The sequence below is a fragment of the Calidris pugnax genome, unplaced genomic scaffold (genome assembly GCF_001431845.1).
Source record: "Calidris pugnax isolate Ruff unplaced genomic scaffold, ASM143184v1 scaffold124, whole genome shotgun sequence".
In the NCBI taxonomy this organism is placed as follows: Eukaryota; Metazoa; Chordata; class Aves; order Charadriiformes; family Scolopacidae; genus Calidris; species Calidris pugnax.
The window spans coordinates 2,298,862-2,313,357 of record NW_015090914.1 but is presented as its reverse complement, the minus strand read 5'-3'; positions in this window follow the sequence as shown (position 1 = coordinate 2,313,357).

Genomic DNA, 14,496 nt, shown 5'->3' with positions numbered 1-14,496 from the left:
AAATTAACCCATCCTATCTTAAAAAAAAAAAAAAAAAAAAAAAAAAAAAAAAGGAAAAAAAATCAATAATTCTGCAAGTCCTAATGTTATTGTTTTTGAATACTGTAAGCACTTAATTGTTTCTGTTTTGTGGTGTTGGATCTCTTGTCATTGTCTTTTTCTTAAAAAAAAAAAAAAAAAAAAAAAGGGGAAAAAGAAAGTGGCATTCACATGCTGGTCCGCAATTGATTCAAGTTGGTTGCTTCCTCCTCCTCCTAAATGAGCAATCCTTCCTCTGTCTGTTGGTGTGGATCGACAAGGTTGTAAGATGTTTGAAGACGATCGTTAACGCACCTTTTGGCTCTGTCACCTGCAAGGAAGAAAGCCATTCAAGAACATTTGCGTTTTGAAAACCATCCCACCTAAAGTATGAAGGAACAAAACTATTCTGACAAGTTTAGAAAAACCAACCTCTTAATTTACCCTCTAGGAAGACATATTACAAAATGTCCAGTTTAGAAACCTTTCATTTGGTTTTCATGTATCATTTGTGAGCTCACTTTTCTCTGCACCATCCTCCCTCACAATAACGTTAGCATGTGCGTTAGAATTTGCATCCACATCCTCCCCTAAGGAAAGGAGGAGAAAAGGCATTTGGACCTTTTATGGCACAACAGGAAGACACAGAGACTCTGCAGCGGTGAAGATGATAAAAGATTAATATTTATCTATATAGCCACATTTAGGAAGGAGAAAGATTCTTTCTTTTGATGAATTAAAAAATAAAAAGCCCGGAATAAACACAGCAAATGTTTAGCTTAGTGGCACTCTGCATATTAACTGAGACTTTCTTGGTCTTTATCTCTTTTAATGATCTGATATATGCGTGTGTATGAAGTTCAAATGCCAACCGCTAAATTCCAGGGAAATGGAAAAAAAAGGTGGATTTTCAGGCTGCTTTTATTTTGGATCTTGAGTATTATGTAGACTTAGTGCTGACCAAATAACAGATTAAGCAAGTAGAATAATCTATGCCAATTATTCCAGCTATTTAAAACTGGCTAGCTTCTCTGAAGTGGTCTTCTGTATTGTTGCCTGTAGACATTCATTTTGGAGCAGGGCCTTACTGAACGAGATGCTGTGTAGTGACACAGTAAGAGGAGGTCTTTCCCAAAGGAGCAATGCAGAACATCCACAATGAGCCGTTGGTCTGACAATCCAACCTGAAGCCACTATATGCTGTAGTCATGAGGTTATTAGGAATCTGAGGGATGTATGGACTTAGTTACCATTCTCCATTTTTGTTTTTTTTTTATATCATTTCTGCATCATTTCTGATTGGCAATGAGCAAATTAAATATCCTTCCCTTCTCTTAAAAAAAACCAAACAGCAGGTATTTTGATTCTTTTGTCCTTTCCTTCCAAGCCACATTTTCTAGTCTCTGCTTGATCTTTCTATGCCCTCTTCTAGACACCCTGGTCCACATCTCTTCTTGCAGAAGATGCCTAGTCCCCATACATTTTGCTGCTGGCACAGCAGGGGAGCATGGTGGGCCAGAAAAAGGAAGGTGCCCTGGGAAAAGAGGATGCATGGAAGGGTCTAGAGGCATAAGAGAGTTTTCAGAGAATGACTTTCAGCCCAGCTTTCCCCGCTCTGGGTCTCTTTTCACCTTCCCTCAAGCTGTCTTGTAACTGTGAATGCGTTTTTCCTGCACAACTGAGGAATCTTTGCTTTTGCCTGAAGTACTGCACCTGCCACCTAATGCAGTACTCCAGAGGGGCACTCTCAGGGGTACAGAAGGCACAGTGAGGTGCCGAGCAGTCTCCAGAGGCACCAGTGCTGCTTTCTGAGTAGACGTGGTCAGCTGTAAGTGCCGGTTCGTTTCCCATCAGGCTGCCCCAGCAGGTGTTTCCCAACTTCCCCAAGCTTCAGTTCTTCCTGAGTCCAAGGTGAATTGCCTTCCTGAGATGTCATAACACCCCTACCGACTTCAAGAAAAACAACACCTTTAAGAGTTTAAAATATTAAAATTGTACTTGGCAATTATAGATCCGTGTTCAAAGCGGCACCAACAAACTCTTTCAGTGGCATCATCCCTAACACTTACTTTTTATAACTATTCTCAGTCCTAGGGGGGGAATTGAAAAGACACCCGAGAAGTATTGACTTCCAAATCCACAACTGCAACTATTCCAGGACAACATGTTTATTTTTTTTAAGTTGCTGACTTGTTTCGTTTTCACCGTGAAGGAGGAAGGCCAGCACCAGTGGGAAGAGGCAGCGCTGCTCCCTGATGGAGCTATATCAGCTGTGGCAGCACCTATCCACAGTGAAAGCTGAACCTTGCCACCTATCCAAGTGGCAAGCTGAAATATGTTAGAGAAAAGACTTGCTGGCAGATTGATGGAGAAGGCTGACATATTTCTGTAAACCACAATACGAAGGGAGTTAATCAAGATCAGGAGGAGTGTCCGTCTTATTGAGAAGTCATTTCCCACCTCAATTAGCTGGTAGTTTAGGCAAACACACACAATGGTTAGCCCCCATCGCTTTGAGTGATGCTTTCTTGAGCAACTCTTACACTCCTGCCTCTGCTGAGCCTCTCCAGTGATGGGGCTGCCGGCAACTGGTGGCCTTTGTCAGCAAGCCAATGAATCTTTATTGACAGGCTTAGCTTCATGTTTGGCTCAAATAAGGTCCCCTCTTAAGGCAGGGAGGAAGAGGAGGAAACATCCAGGCCCAGCACGCACAGTGTCTCTCAGAGGGTTGCCAGGAACTTAATTTCTCTTTGTTATATTGATTGTCACATTTTACGAGGGAGCTTGTGCATGTCTCTGTTGCTGGGCTGGTCTCAGCTGGGATGTGTTTTCTTCTCCCCCTGTTTTTATGCATTTCTTCTCCCGGAGTGACCAACGTCCTAAACCCTGCACTGAAGTCGATGCGAGCTCTTTGAAGAAAAGCAGCGTCTCGTACAAAACAATGACAAAAAATTCCCCCAAAACTAGTGATCAAGAGGGAAAAATGAGCCTTCAGGCTTGTGAGCCTAAACAAAGACAGGCAATAAACACGTGGTAGAAAGGGATGATTTCTTTTAACCTTTTTACTGTAGTCTCTGATATTATCCAGTATAGGTTACAGCCCTTTTGTTTTCCATTCTCTGGATTTGGCAGACCTCTGCTCCCAGGCTGCAGTAATGTGTTTTTTCCACTGTCTGTTCTCCAGTTCTTGGTGTCCCTCAGCATAATGAAACTGTGGATTTTCTTCCTGCCTGACAAATACGCTGTTATTGTTTTGGGCCGCAGCGGGGGCTCTTTACAGTAAAAGCTCTCAGGAGTAGCATGAGATACACTGACAAATCAAAGTAATGTGTCTCCAGCCCTAGTTTCTTTACCTTGCAAAGAGTAAATTGAACTTTTTTTTTTTTTTTTCCTTCCCTTGGATCGCCCTTTGATGTTCCAGAAATTAAACTAGAGCAAAATCATGTTTTTCCTTCCTTGTCCATCCATAATGAGATGGTTGTGCCTGGTGAATACTCGGGGAGAATGTTGCAGTTAGGTGTAAAGGCTGAACTGGGTGCCAGCAGCAGGCACTGAGGCTGATCCACTTTTCCACCCATGTAGAAGGGGCGGTCTGAGCTGCTCTTGTCACCCGAGGTGAACTGAGATGCTTTATCCAGGTCTAGACCAGGTCCAGGTCTTATTCGTGCAGCTATCACAAGCAGCCTGCCCACGCAATTTATACAACTTTTTTTTTTTTTTTTTAATTGATAGAAAATCATCAAATTAGAAACTGTAGAAAGTGGTATGCATTCAGTCAAGAGCTTATTCTTTCCTATACCCTATATTTTGAGCGGTTTCATTATCAGGTATAAGATAAGAATTGGTAAAATCTCCCTGGTAGAAGAGTATCCTGTAAGATAACAAGTTTTTGTGCAGGGGAAAGGGTTTGCAGGTTGTGCCAATCTCTGTCACTGGAAAACACTGCACAAAGACAACATCAAGGTATGGCAAGGAACAAGTCTTCTGCAAATGGGAATGTAGAAAAACACTGCTGTGGCTGTGGTGGTACGATGTCTGTCCTTGTGGCATGGATGGGTCTACAAGGGATGTCCTTGTGAATGTGTGTGGCTCCATTGGGTATCTGTAGGAGTAAAGAGGCAAAAAATCTCTTCTAAACTGCACATGGTGCCTTTTTGGTTGAGGACCATAAAACAGGAATACCAATTTCTGGTGTTGGGCCCTTCCAAATGATGGATTTACACCCCTGTGCTGAGCTTTCTTGGTAGCACCAAGAACACTTTGGCCAGGTCCAGAGTGCTCCCGTGGCTGCTGACAGACAGGGGTCATGGAGGTGGTCTTGCAGTGAGCAATTAAGCCGTAGCGGTGCCTCATTAATTGCCACTGCTAAATAGGACCGGGGGCCTGGGAGTCTGCAGGCTTGGCTCTTCCCTTCTTTTACCACACGGGTCAGGAGCCACTTTGCTGAGGTTACTAGTGACACCAGCATAGGAGTTGCCCAGAGGGAAAACTGGGCCTCGAGTTTATTTTTCCTTAAGGAATTCTTGACTGCCGGGTCAGGGAATATTTTCCACCCCTGGAAAATATTCTGTGCTGTGGGGCGCAGCAGAGGGAATGTGCCCCTTCGTCTGGCCATCCCTCCGAGGGAAGACACCCGAAAACACCAAATTAATTCTGCCCGCCTGGAAGAGCAGCTCCCTGCCAATGAGATTAAAACATCACTGGCACTAGACATTAGTCCCAAGCATATTTCTTTACTGTCGGCAAAGTATTCCCCTCTTGCCCTCTCTTATCTCCCAGCTTCAACTTGTTCCAGCCCCAGTGCCTCATTACCCCTGGGACTGCAGTGGCCCCAGCTGAGCCACCTCTCTGTCCCCCCACCCCGACTCTGCCCCCCCGTTTTGGGGGGTCTTGGTGCTAATTGGAGATGTTATCGCTTTACAAAGGAGTGGCTTCGGAGCCTCTGATGTGTCTCAGAGTGAAGCTGCCAGGGGGGGATGCTACTGTGGGGGATGCTGGCAGCACCCCACTGTGCCCGTGCGGGTGGGAGGAACCCAGTCTGGGACTACAAGGCCGTGTGGGAACCATGTGAAAATCCAAATAAGCTCTGTTTCCACTGCCTTCATGGCCTGGAGGTGAGAGAGCTATTTTCTGGTACCCACCGAGGCCACCTTGATGCCTGGCACCATATGAGTCCAACACGAACACGTTCTGGGGACAACCTCTGTGCGTGAGCAGGACAAAATTGGCACAGGAGCTTTCAGGAAGAGGAGCTTGGCTGAGAGGTGTTTGATTTGTGTTGGCCAGAAGTTTTACTCTGCCCTGGTGAGACCTCACCTGGAGTATTGTGTGCAGGTCTGGAGCCCTCAATATAAGAAGGACGTGGACCTGATGGAGAGGGTCCAGAGGAGGGCCACAAGGATGATCAGGGGGATAGAGCACCTCTGCTACGAGGACAGGCTGAGGGAGCTGGGGTTGTTCAGCCTGGAGAAGAGGAGGCTCCGGGGAGACCTAATAGCAGCCTTCCAGTACCTGAAGGGAGCCTACAGGAAGGCTGGGGAGAACCTGTTTAGAAAGGCCTGTAGTGACAGGACAAGGGGAAATGGCTTCAGGCTGGAGGGGAACAGATTTAGATTGGAGATTAGAAGGGGGTTCTTTACTGTGAGGGTGGTGGAGCACTGGAACAGGTTGCCCAGGGAGGTGGTTGAGGCCCCATCCCTGGAGATATTCAAGGAGAGGCTCGACGAGGCCCTGGGCAACCTGGTCTAGTTGGGGGTGTCCCTGCTGACTGCGGGGGGTCGGACTAGATGGCCTTTGGAGGTCCCTTCCGGCCTGGGAAATTCTATGATTCTATTCTATGATTCTATGAAGTGGAAGATACCAGGCTTTTCATGAAACAGAAGAGATGGCAGCACACGGGCAGCTTGAAAACTCAGCCCTCAGACCCCAGAGATAGTTTGAACTGGGAATGAAACTTTTGAAATCCTTTTTTCCCCCTCAGCCATTTCCTTGTTAACACGTTGACCCCAAAATACTGGCAGTACTCAAAAGGGTTGGCACAGCGGCTCTCAAACACAGGGCTCCGTTATTTCCAATTCATGCCTCAGAGCAGTAAAGATTCAGCTCAGCCTTTGAAGCATCACGTCGCCTTTTTCTCAAATCTCTTTCTTCTGTTGGGAGGCTCTTTGGTGGGAGGCAGTAAGGAGGGTGGGTTATTTAGATGCTGAGAGGGGCTGATGCGGAGCTGCAGTTGGCAGAGCTTCTCTCTGCTGTAAAAGCAAGCTGCCCCCTCCATACCATACCACCCTGGTCCTGCAGGACATCACATTTATGGTGACTGTGCATTGTTATGCGCTTGTGGTGTCACCCCAAGGGGAGTGTTAAACAAAAATATGTGCTTGTCATCGTCAGAAGTTGAGGGTAAAGCATTTTAACCTGCAAGTATAAGTTTGCAGCCCTGGAAAGCAGTGATCAGGATAACGCTTCTAGCAACGGCGAGGGAGTCCAACACCCCCAGCAAGAAGCAAAGATGAAGATACAACAACCTCAGACATCAGCTGAAGCCCTCCCCTGGAGCTTCCTAATGTCATCTCCCCCGCAGATGCTAACCTCAGCTACCCCGTATTTGCATTTCCCAGAGTGTCTGGAGAAGCAGCCCGGGGAGCGAGGGATGAGGCTGCTGGACGTTGCCCGTGGTTTCCTGGTGGAGCGGTGACGCCGTCCTGCTCTACATCACCCTTACCTGGCTGCCCGACCCAAAAAGAGTCGCTCGCAAACTTCGGCCAACAGGCAAACTTTGCAAGAACCTCTTTCCTCTGAGGGGCTTGGCAAAGTTTTGCAGCTGGGTCCAGCTGAGGCTTTTGCTATCAGCTGGCAGAACTTGCAGCCTTTTCCTGCCTGGCAGTTGCAGACAGGGAATTGCCGATAGCCAGTCTGACATCTGTCTCTCGCTCCCAGTCGACTCCACAGCTACCTTGTCTGGCGCAGTTATAAGCTCTGGAAGATTTTGTGGGGGGGGGGGGGGAGAAAAAAGTCTGGTCTAACCTCAGAGTCCTATGGGAGGAAGCAAACTGGAACCCATTTTCCTCTTTCTTTCTTGACCTTATCCGGGAGCAGCCACCCTATCTGTAAGTGGCAACTGTGGAAAATGTGCTCTGGCCACTTGGTGTGAAAGATAGGCAAGACTCCTAAAAAATCTTCTCCGCAGCTTATCACCTTTCTGCTGGCTCCACAGCAAACCAGTGCCCCAGTGCAGAAGGAAACTGGCTGTCTGTAAGGCTGGACAGGGCCTCATCAACAACTGATAAGCTCCCCTGTGAACATTCAGGCTCTTCAGGGTTTACCATCCTTTCAAATACCACAGAAGCTCTAGCTGGGCAGATTTGTACACACACACACACACACACACACACAAACATCGATGCAGTCACTATTTAATGCCATGCATCTGGTTCTCCTTCGCTCTTTCTGCTGTTTCAGGGATGCTGCTCCTCTTTGCTGTGGATGTAAATGCAACAGGGCTGTGTAGCATGTTTCATAAAGTTGGATAGAGGCATTTTTTTAAAAGAGAATTCTCCTTCTACTTTTCCCTGGTCCTAGTACAAAGCTGCAAAAATTCACCTTGCTACTAAAATAGTAGGAGAAATAGAAGAATCAGGGGAGTGCACGTTGTGGGAAAGAAAACAATACCTGCAGCAAACTGATGCCTGGAAGTTGTTCAAGAAGTCTAGCTGATTTTAAACTGGGACAGCAGAAGTGTGATAAGCCGTTGCCCAAGTTACTTTTTTTTTGCTATAATTTCTGTAAAAGCAGAAAAGTAGCACTGCAAAAAGCTGCCTGCCCAGTTTGGGGAAAGCAGTTGTATGGCAAGTAGGCAAAAAGCAGATTAAAATATACTGTTAAGTGAAAGGAGTACAGGGGTGCAAGGAGATAGTAAATAGGTGATACACTCCTTGAAATTCTGATTTATATCCTGAAGATATAAATGCTGTAAGAGAAGGCTTGATTTGGTGACATTGAAACTTTAAGTGAGGGGGAAAAAAAGAAGCATCCCTTCTGCTTTGGTAATATTTTATGTGCCCGGTTTTTGGAGTGACCGCTTTCAGACCAAGGTTCTCTTCATGCTAAAGGCTTGCACAGGAACAGTTAGAGGGCAACTTTAAGTTATGGTAGATACATGCAACCACCACTCCCACAGAAAACTGCAGCAGACTGGAGCATGGGGAGCAGGAGGGCGGGATGTCTTTGGGGGAGCCTGCTGAATGCACTTTGTTCAAATGCTTTAAAACGTAGTTAATACACAACTGATTTAATCTTACCAAACCCCAGAGCCTCAGGGTCTCTCTCTGCCTTTTGGTTATGGAATTATTAGGATCAGTGCAACTTATAAATCTGAATAGCTAGTAATTAAACCAATTCTGTTCAATAAACAAGCAAACAAAGCCACAGCAAAAGACATTAAGTTCCCTGTAGGGCATTTTCAGTGTTAGATTGCCATTGCAACCCCAAAACATCCGACCTCAGAAGTTTTATGCCTTCAGATCCAGAAAATACTAGCTGGAATAACCAGGTACAAGACTTTGTGCCAAAATATGAGTATTTCTGTGCTTGAGAGACTGCAGATACTGGGTGTGATTACTTGTTAATGAAGAGAACAAAAACATGGGAAAAGGGAAGAGTAGATCATTCTGTGAGATGGAAACCCATCGGGCAAAGTTTAGTCTCAAAGCCAACAGTCCTTGTGCACGAAGAATAACATTGTAAAGAAAAAGATCACAGAAGTGCTGGTTATTGCTGGTATTGCGATGCCAGCAATTTTTGAATGGCTGTCGTGATTTAGGCTGAATTGGCCAATTACGGGCGACAAATGCTCTCCCCACACTTCTCACTCTCAGGAGAAGAGGAAGAGAGATAAAGAGATTTACGAGTTTAGAAGGAACTAAACTACTTTAATGAAATATTAATAATAAAATAAAAAGAAAATAATAAAATAAATACAATATATAAAAAAACCGTATCAACACTGGGGATGGACTCAGCGATGGATGGGAACTGAGTTCCAGCTCTGGAATCAGGATTGTGATCAAAGGCAAGGTCCTTTGAACAGACAGGGTCTCCTTGGATGTTGGTCATTGAAGAAAATGCGTGACCTTCTGATCCCTCAGCTTTTATACTGAGCATGGGGCAGATGGGATGCAATACCCTGTTGGTCAGGTTTGGGGTCACCTCTCCTGTCTGCTCCTCCCCACAGGTGGGACCCCTCTACTCTTTTCCATTCCTGACCCTCCAGATAATTGGCTGACCTTGGTTATAGCAATAAGTATACAAGCAAGAGCCTCTCTGCACACTGTTCTTTGGCATGAAATACAGACATTGGTCTTATCACTCTGAGAACAAACAGTTTTCTCCACAATATGCTGTTAGTTTCAGAGAGTTAGCAGAGGCTGAGCTAAGAAGTAAAGTTACTGAGCAGAAGGTTGGTTCTGTTTTACCGCCAACCAGGACAACAACCCAGGTAAGCACAGTATGTGTCGATTCTTTTCTGGTTTCAGGTTTTTGTTTTTAAACCGCCAGCAAAAGGGACTCAAATGTATTTATTCGTCAGGACTCGTAGTGAAGAAACTGGAGGAAACACGACATAATCACTAGATAAAATGGACCATTAGGGCACTTCAAGGTGGTTTTGCAAAACTGCTGTTACTGTCCCCCAGGAACCCTTCCTGTTATAAAGATGGTGAAATTTTAGTAAAAATTGTTTGTGCTCCTACTGTAACAGAAGCTAACACAGGTATATGTATATATATATATATCTTTAAATGTAATGCAGTTGTGCTCCTACTGTAACAGAAGCTAACACAAGTATATGTATATATATCTTTAAATGTAATGCAATCATGGGAACTAGGAGATAGAAGAAGGAACTGGAAGGTCAAGCTGAAGTGAATGCACGTGTACTTCTCTATTATGCAAAACAGGGATATAATGTGTTTGTTACAAATAGGGTGCTCAGTTTTAACAGGTGATCCTTTTGTTGGCATGTTGGCTTTTTCATATGTGATTTTTTTTTTAATTGCTCAATAGCTCTCTAACTCTCAGGGTGTATATCTGCTCCTGTGTCACATTCATGTAAAATAATGTCGCACTGAATATCTTTATTCTATATGGGGGTTTGTAGATTTAACTCAGAATAAGGCTTGATATCCCAGCATGCTTTTATTCCTTCAGATGGCAAAATTACTCATACAACAATATCTCAGTGATGGGCAAAACTTAAGGTGAATGAGGGTAGAACAAGGAATCCCTTCTAATCCCACGTTAAATAATCAGCATACATAAATTTTCTAGTTGCCAAATGGTCAAAAGTTGATCCTTGTCTCCACCGTTTCAACGGGGCATTCATCTTCCTCAGTCACAACAAAACCTGCCCAAGAGCATCTGTTGCCCACTGGAATTACATGGTGGTGGGAGTTTGGGTTCAGCTCCTTCGCCCTTATGCTTATTAGTTTGGAGCCTCACCAGAAACCTCTGGGCAAACACTGGGAGAAAGACCTGGTCTGTGCTGGAGGGCTGTGAAGCTGGCTTGCTGCCGGAGCGCTCAGTAACCCAAAGTCTTGGTGGATGCCCACTGGCAACCACCATTTCCTAAAGATGTGTGGTCCCTCTGTCCTCTTGGGACTGGGGGAAACTCTCTCTTGACAAACCTCACAGTCTCCTGGCCCCTCCTGTGGAGGGAGCTGCTCGCCCCGTGATGCCCCACCACACGTCCTACCTGGGCATGTGGTTGTGCGGGCGATGTGGGCAACCAAAGCCGGTTAGATCCCAACTGCCATAGATGTACGTCCCTCCCTCCAGGACTTGCCATGCTAATTAAGGTCAAGTGCAATTCTCCAGCAAACGTTTTGCCAGCTTTAATGCTAGAGGAAGCGTCTGCTGGTGGTTTTGGGTCATCTTTCCCTGGTTTTCTCCTCTGGCTTTGCATCTCTGCTCATTTTTCTCCTGTGCATCCCTTACCTGGCCCCAGCTGGCATCTCTGTGGTCTGTGTAATGCAGGTAAAACAGTGAAGTTGGGAAAACAATTTGGGCTGCCTGGCAGCTTTGGGGTTACTTGTTAATGCATCTATTTAGGGCCGTTCTTCTCGCAGATGGAGGAAAGCCTATTGCCATTCAACATATACACAAATATATCCCACTCGGTCTCAGAGACAGCCCCACCAGATCAGTTCCTGAACTGAGCATCAGCTGAACTGATGTGTTGGGTCTGGCTGATGGAAGGAGAACCATCCCTCCAGCCATCCACTGCCCCATGGCGGGAGCGGTGCTCTCAAAAGGAAAACAAGGAGGAAAAAAAAAAAAAGAAGAAGAAAAAGAGAAGCCGAGCATTGCAAGTTTCCCCCTCCCCTTTCATTTTTCCCCCGGTTGGGCAACAGTGCATGGGGAAGCTGTGAATTTGTCCTCTGGCTACTAAACTACTCCACTTCTCCCTTTGGACCAGTTACAACATTTAGGAAGGCTGAAGTTTTATAGAAGAAAATTGTCCCGCTTCCTTAATGAGGGCAATCAGGGTGTCTGCTGCTTTTTAAGAAGACAATAACTTATTATGCTGAGTCTACGGAATGGGTTTTTGGCGAGGGAGAGACATTGTTCACTGCAGACATCTGATTGTTTGCGATGGTGTCCTGCCTGGTGTCAGGAACGATGGGGATCTGCTGTTTCAGGGAGAGAAGCGCTGCTGAGGCCAGACTGATCTGTCAGTGTAGAAACCCTGTAAAGCAGGGCTTTATCCAGAGTCCGCCGAATATCCCACTGCTTTTAATCACACTCAGAGGACTGCACCTAACGCCCTTTGAAGTAGACTTAAATTAACGTGTGCATTGTTGTATTCATGTTGACACTAACATGTGCCTACGTGATATAACGTGAAGCAAAAGGGCCCACGCATCTCCATTACCCCTGAAAAGCAAGTGCAGTGATAGGAATAAGTAACTTTAGTGTCTAAACTGTACTTATTTTACAAAATGGCCGGAGCAGGGACTAGTTCTTTCTTCTGTGTCCACACAGCCCCTTGGGTGGTGGGTGCCAGCCCCAAGAGGCAGGAATACGTGATACTGCTCTGCTGGGGGTGGAAGGGGTGTGCTGGTTGGAGCTGTAGGATTCAAGAAAACCTAGGGTCTGTATTCTACTCTTCTTTCATCACCTGTCTGTTTTCCCACCTGCCAAGCTAGGAGAAAGTCAAAGGTTTTGATTGCCGGGTTTATTCCATTTTCATTGTTAGGGGAGCACGTTTACGTATGGGAGTGTTTAAGGTTGTTTGTTCTCTCTCGTTCATTTCTCTAGATGAAATGTGGAGTCTTGGAAAGAACAGGATGAGGGTTTGGGGGGATTCAGAGAAGCCAGGTGAGGCTCAGCTTGCTGCTTCTTAGTAGACCCTCTCCCTGGAGTGCAACAGGGAGATGTTTTACTGCTGCTCAGCTCTGCTTTAGCGTACTGCTACCTCTGTGTGTTCTGCTGTAGAGTAATGCCAGTGGAAGACAATTTTTTTAGTGTGTTACAATCAACAGAGAGCAGCTACAAACAGCCTGGTAATGGACAGAGGGAAAGCAGTTGGTTGGGGTGAGTGGCGAATCTAATTTTTCAGCATCACGAAAGCAGTTGGTTGGGGTGAGTGGCGAATCCAATTTTAGCATCATTGCTTTCAAGGAGAACACAGGGCTGGAGGCACAGTCTTAGGAGTAGTGCACCCTAGTCCTAGCTGAGGTGACCTCCTCTGCTTCCCCCTGGCCCACTGAGGTGAAGGTATGTATTCATCAAAGACGGGTTTGGCTAATGGTTGCCTAGCTGCTCCCTAGTCACCTACAGTGACTTGCACCTTGCTTAAGTTCCTGTGGCTCCTAGAAAGTATATGCAGCGTATTGAAGGACATGGACGTGTTGGAATGGATCCACTAGGAGGGCCATGGAGATGATCAGAGGGATGGAGCACCTCTGCTGTGAGGACAGGCTGAGAGAGCTGGGGTTGTTCAGCCTGGAGAAGAGAAGGCTCCAGAGACACCTTATATCGGCCTTCTAATATCTGAAGGGAGCTACAGGAGAGATGGGGAGGGACTCTTTGTCAGGAGGTGTAGTGACAGGACAAGGGGTAATGGTTTTAAATTGGAAGAGAGGAGATTTAGGTTAAATATTAGGAAGAAATTCTTTGCTGTGAGGGTGGTGAGGTGCTGGAATAGGTTGCCCAGAGAAGCTGTGGCTGCCCCATCCCTGGAGGGGTTCAAGGCCAGGCTGGATGGGGCTTGGAGCAACCTGGTCTGGTGGGAGGTGTCTCTGCCCAGGGCAGGGGGCTTGGAACTGGATGATCTTTAAGGCCCCCTCCAACCCAAACCATTCTGTGATCCTATGATCTGTGGAGATGCAGAACGAGTCAGTGACGAAACGCACAGGGTGCTAGGCAGAGATTCAGGGAAGTCCAACATTTTACTCCAGCTGCTGCCACCATCTTTGCCATGGACCCTTGAGAAGCAGCTGTGTCCTCCCTCCTCCCACCCTTCCTCTCTTTTTTGCCCATTCAGAGCGAGAAGGCAGGGACCAGAATAAGCAAGTCCTGATGCTGACAGTGCTAATAATAATGATAGTTCAGCCCAGCTGACACCTTGTGTGATTTAAGGTAAGTGTGAAGCCTTCGTACGGAGGAGTTGGGCTGGAAGAGGCATCCTCCCCAAGGATACGTCTTTTTAAAATACCTGGTACTGGAAGGAATCTGGTGTGCTCTGAAGGCAACATGCTTTGGCTTCTCTGAAGCATTTTTACGAGGCCTGGGATAAATCAGGTCTGGAAAGTATGAGTTAGCAGTAATCAGAGGAGGGGAGGGAGTTTTATCCAGGATGTGGGAACCGCTGCAAACTGCAGCTCGCTAGCGCGGTATTAACATGCCAAAGGAGATTTCTGTGGATTGCACAGCAGCGGTCCTCTGCCCTCTCTGCAGAGAAAAAGCAGCGCTTGGCCCCGGCGCCATGGAGGGTCTGGAGATGCCTGTGCTCGGCAGCTGACCCACTGAGGAGGAGGGTTCCTCTGGCTTTGGTTGGAGACCTTGGGGGTGATGCGCTGGGTGCACAGGACCCATCACTGAAAGGGTCGATGGGGGCAGCAGCAAAGGTCAGATAGTGAGTGAGGGGGTTATTTTTGTCAAAATTAGGTTGACGGTTGGACAAGATGATCTTTAAGGTCCCTTCCAACCTAGAAGATTCTGTGATTCTATGGGAAGGAGGGGCAGGGGAAGGAAAGGAGAGGTGGCAAGTGCCCAAATTCCAACCATAAAATCAGCTGCATTCAAACAAACCCCCAAATTGACACTTTCCTAGCATATGGGGCCAATATTCAAAATATAATGGTGCTGTCTAGGCTCTGCTGGACTATTCAGTGTCAGGGATGAAAGGTCTACAAGGGATCCACAAGGTACCTTGATTTACATCTTTAAAGGCATATGGATGCTCCCCAGCTAGGCAAAACC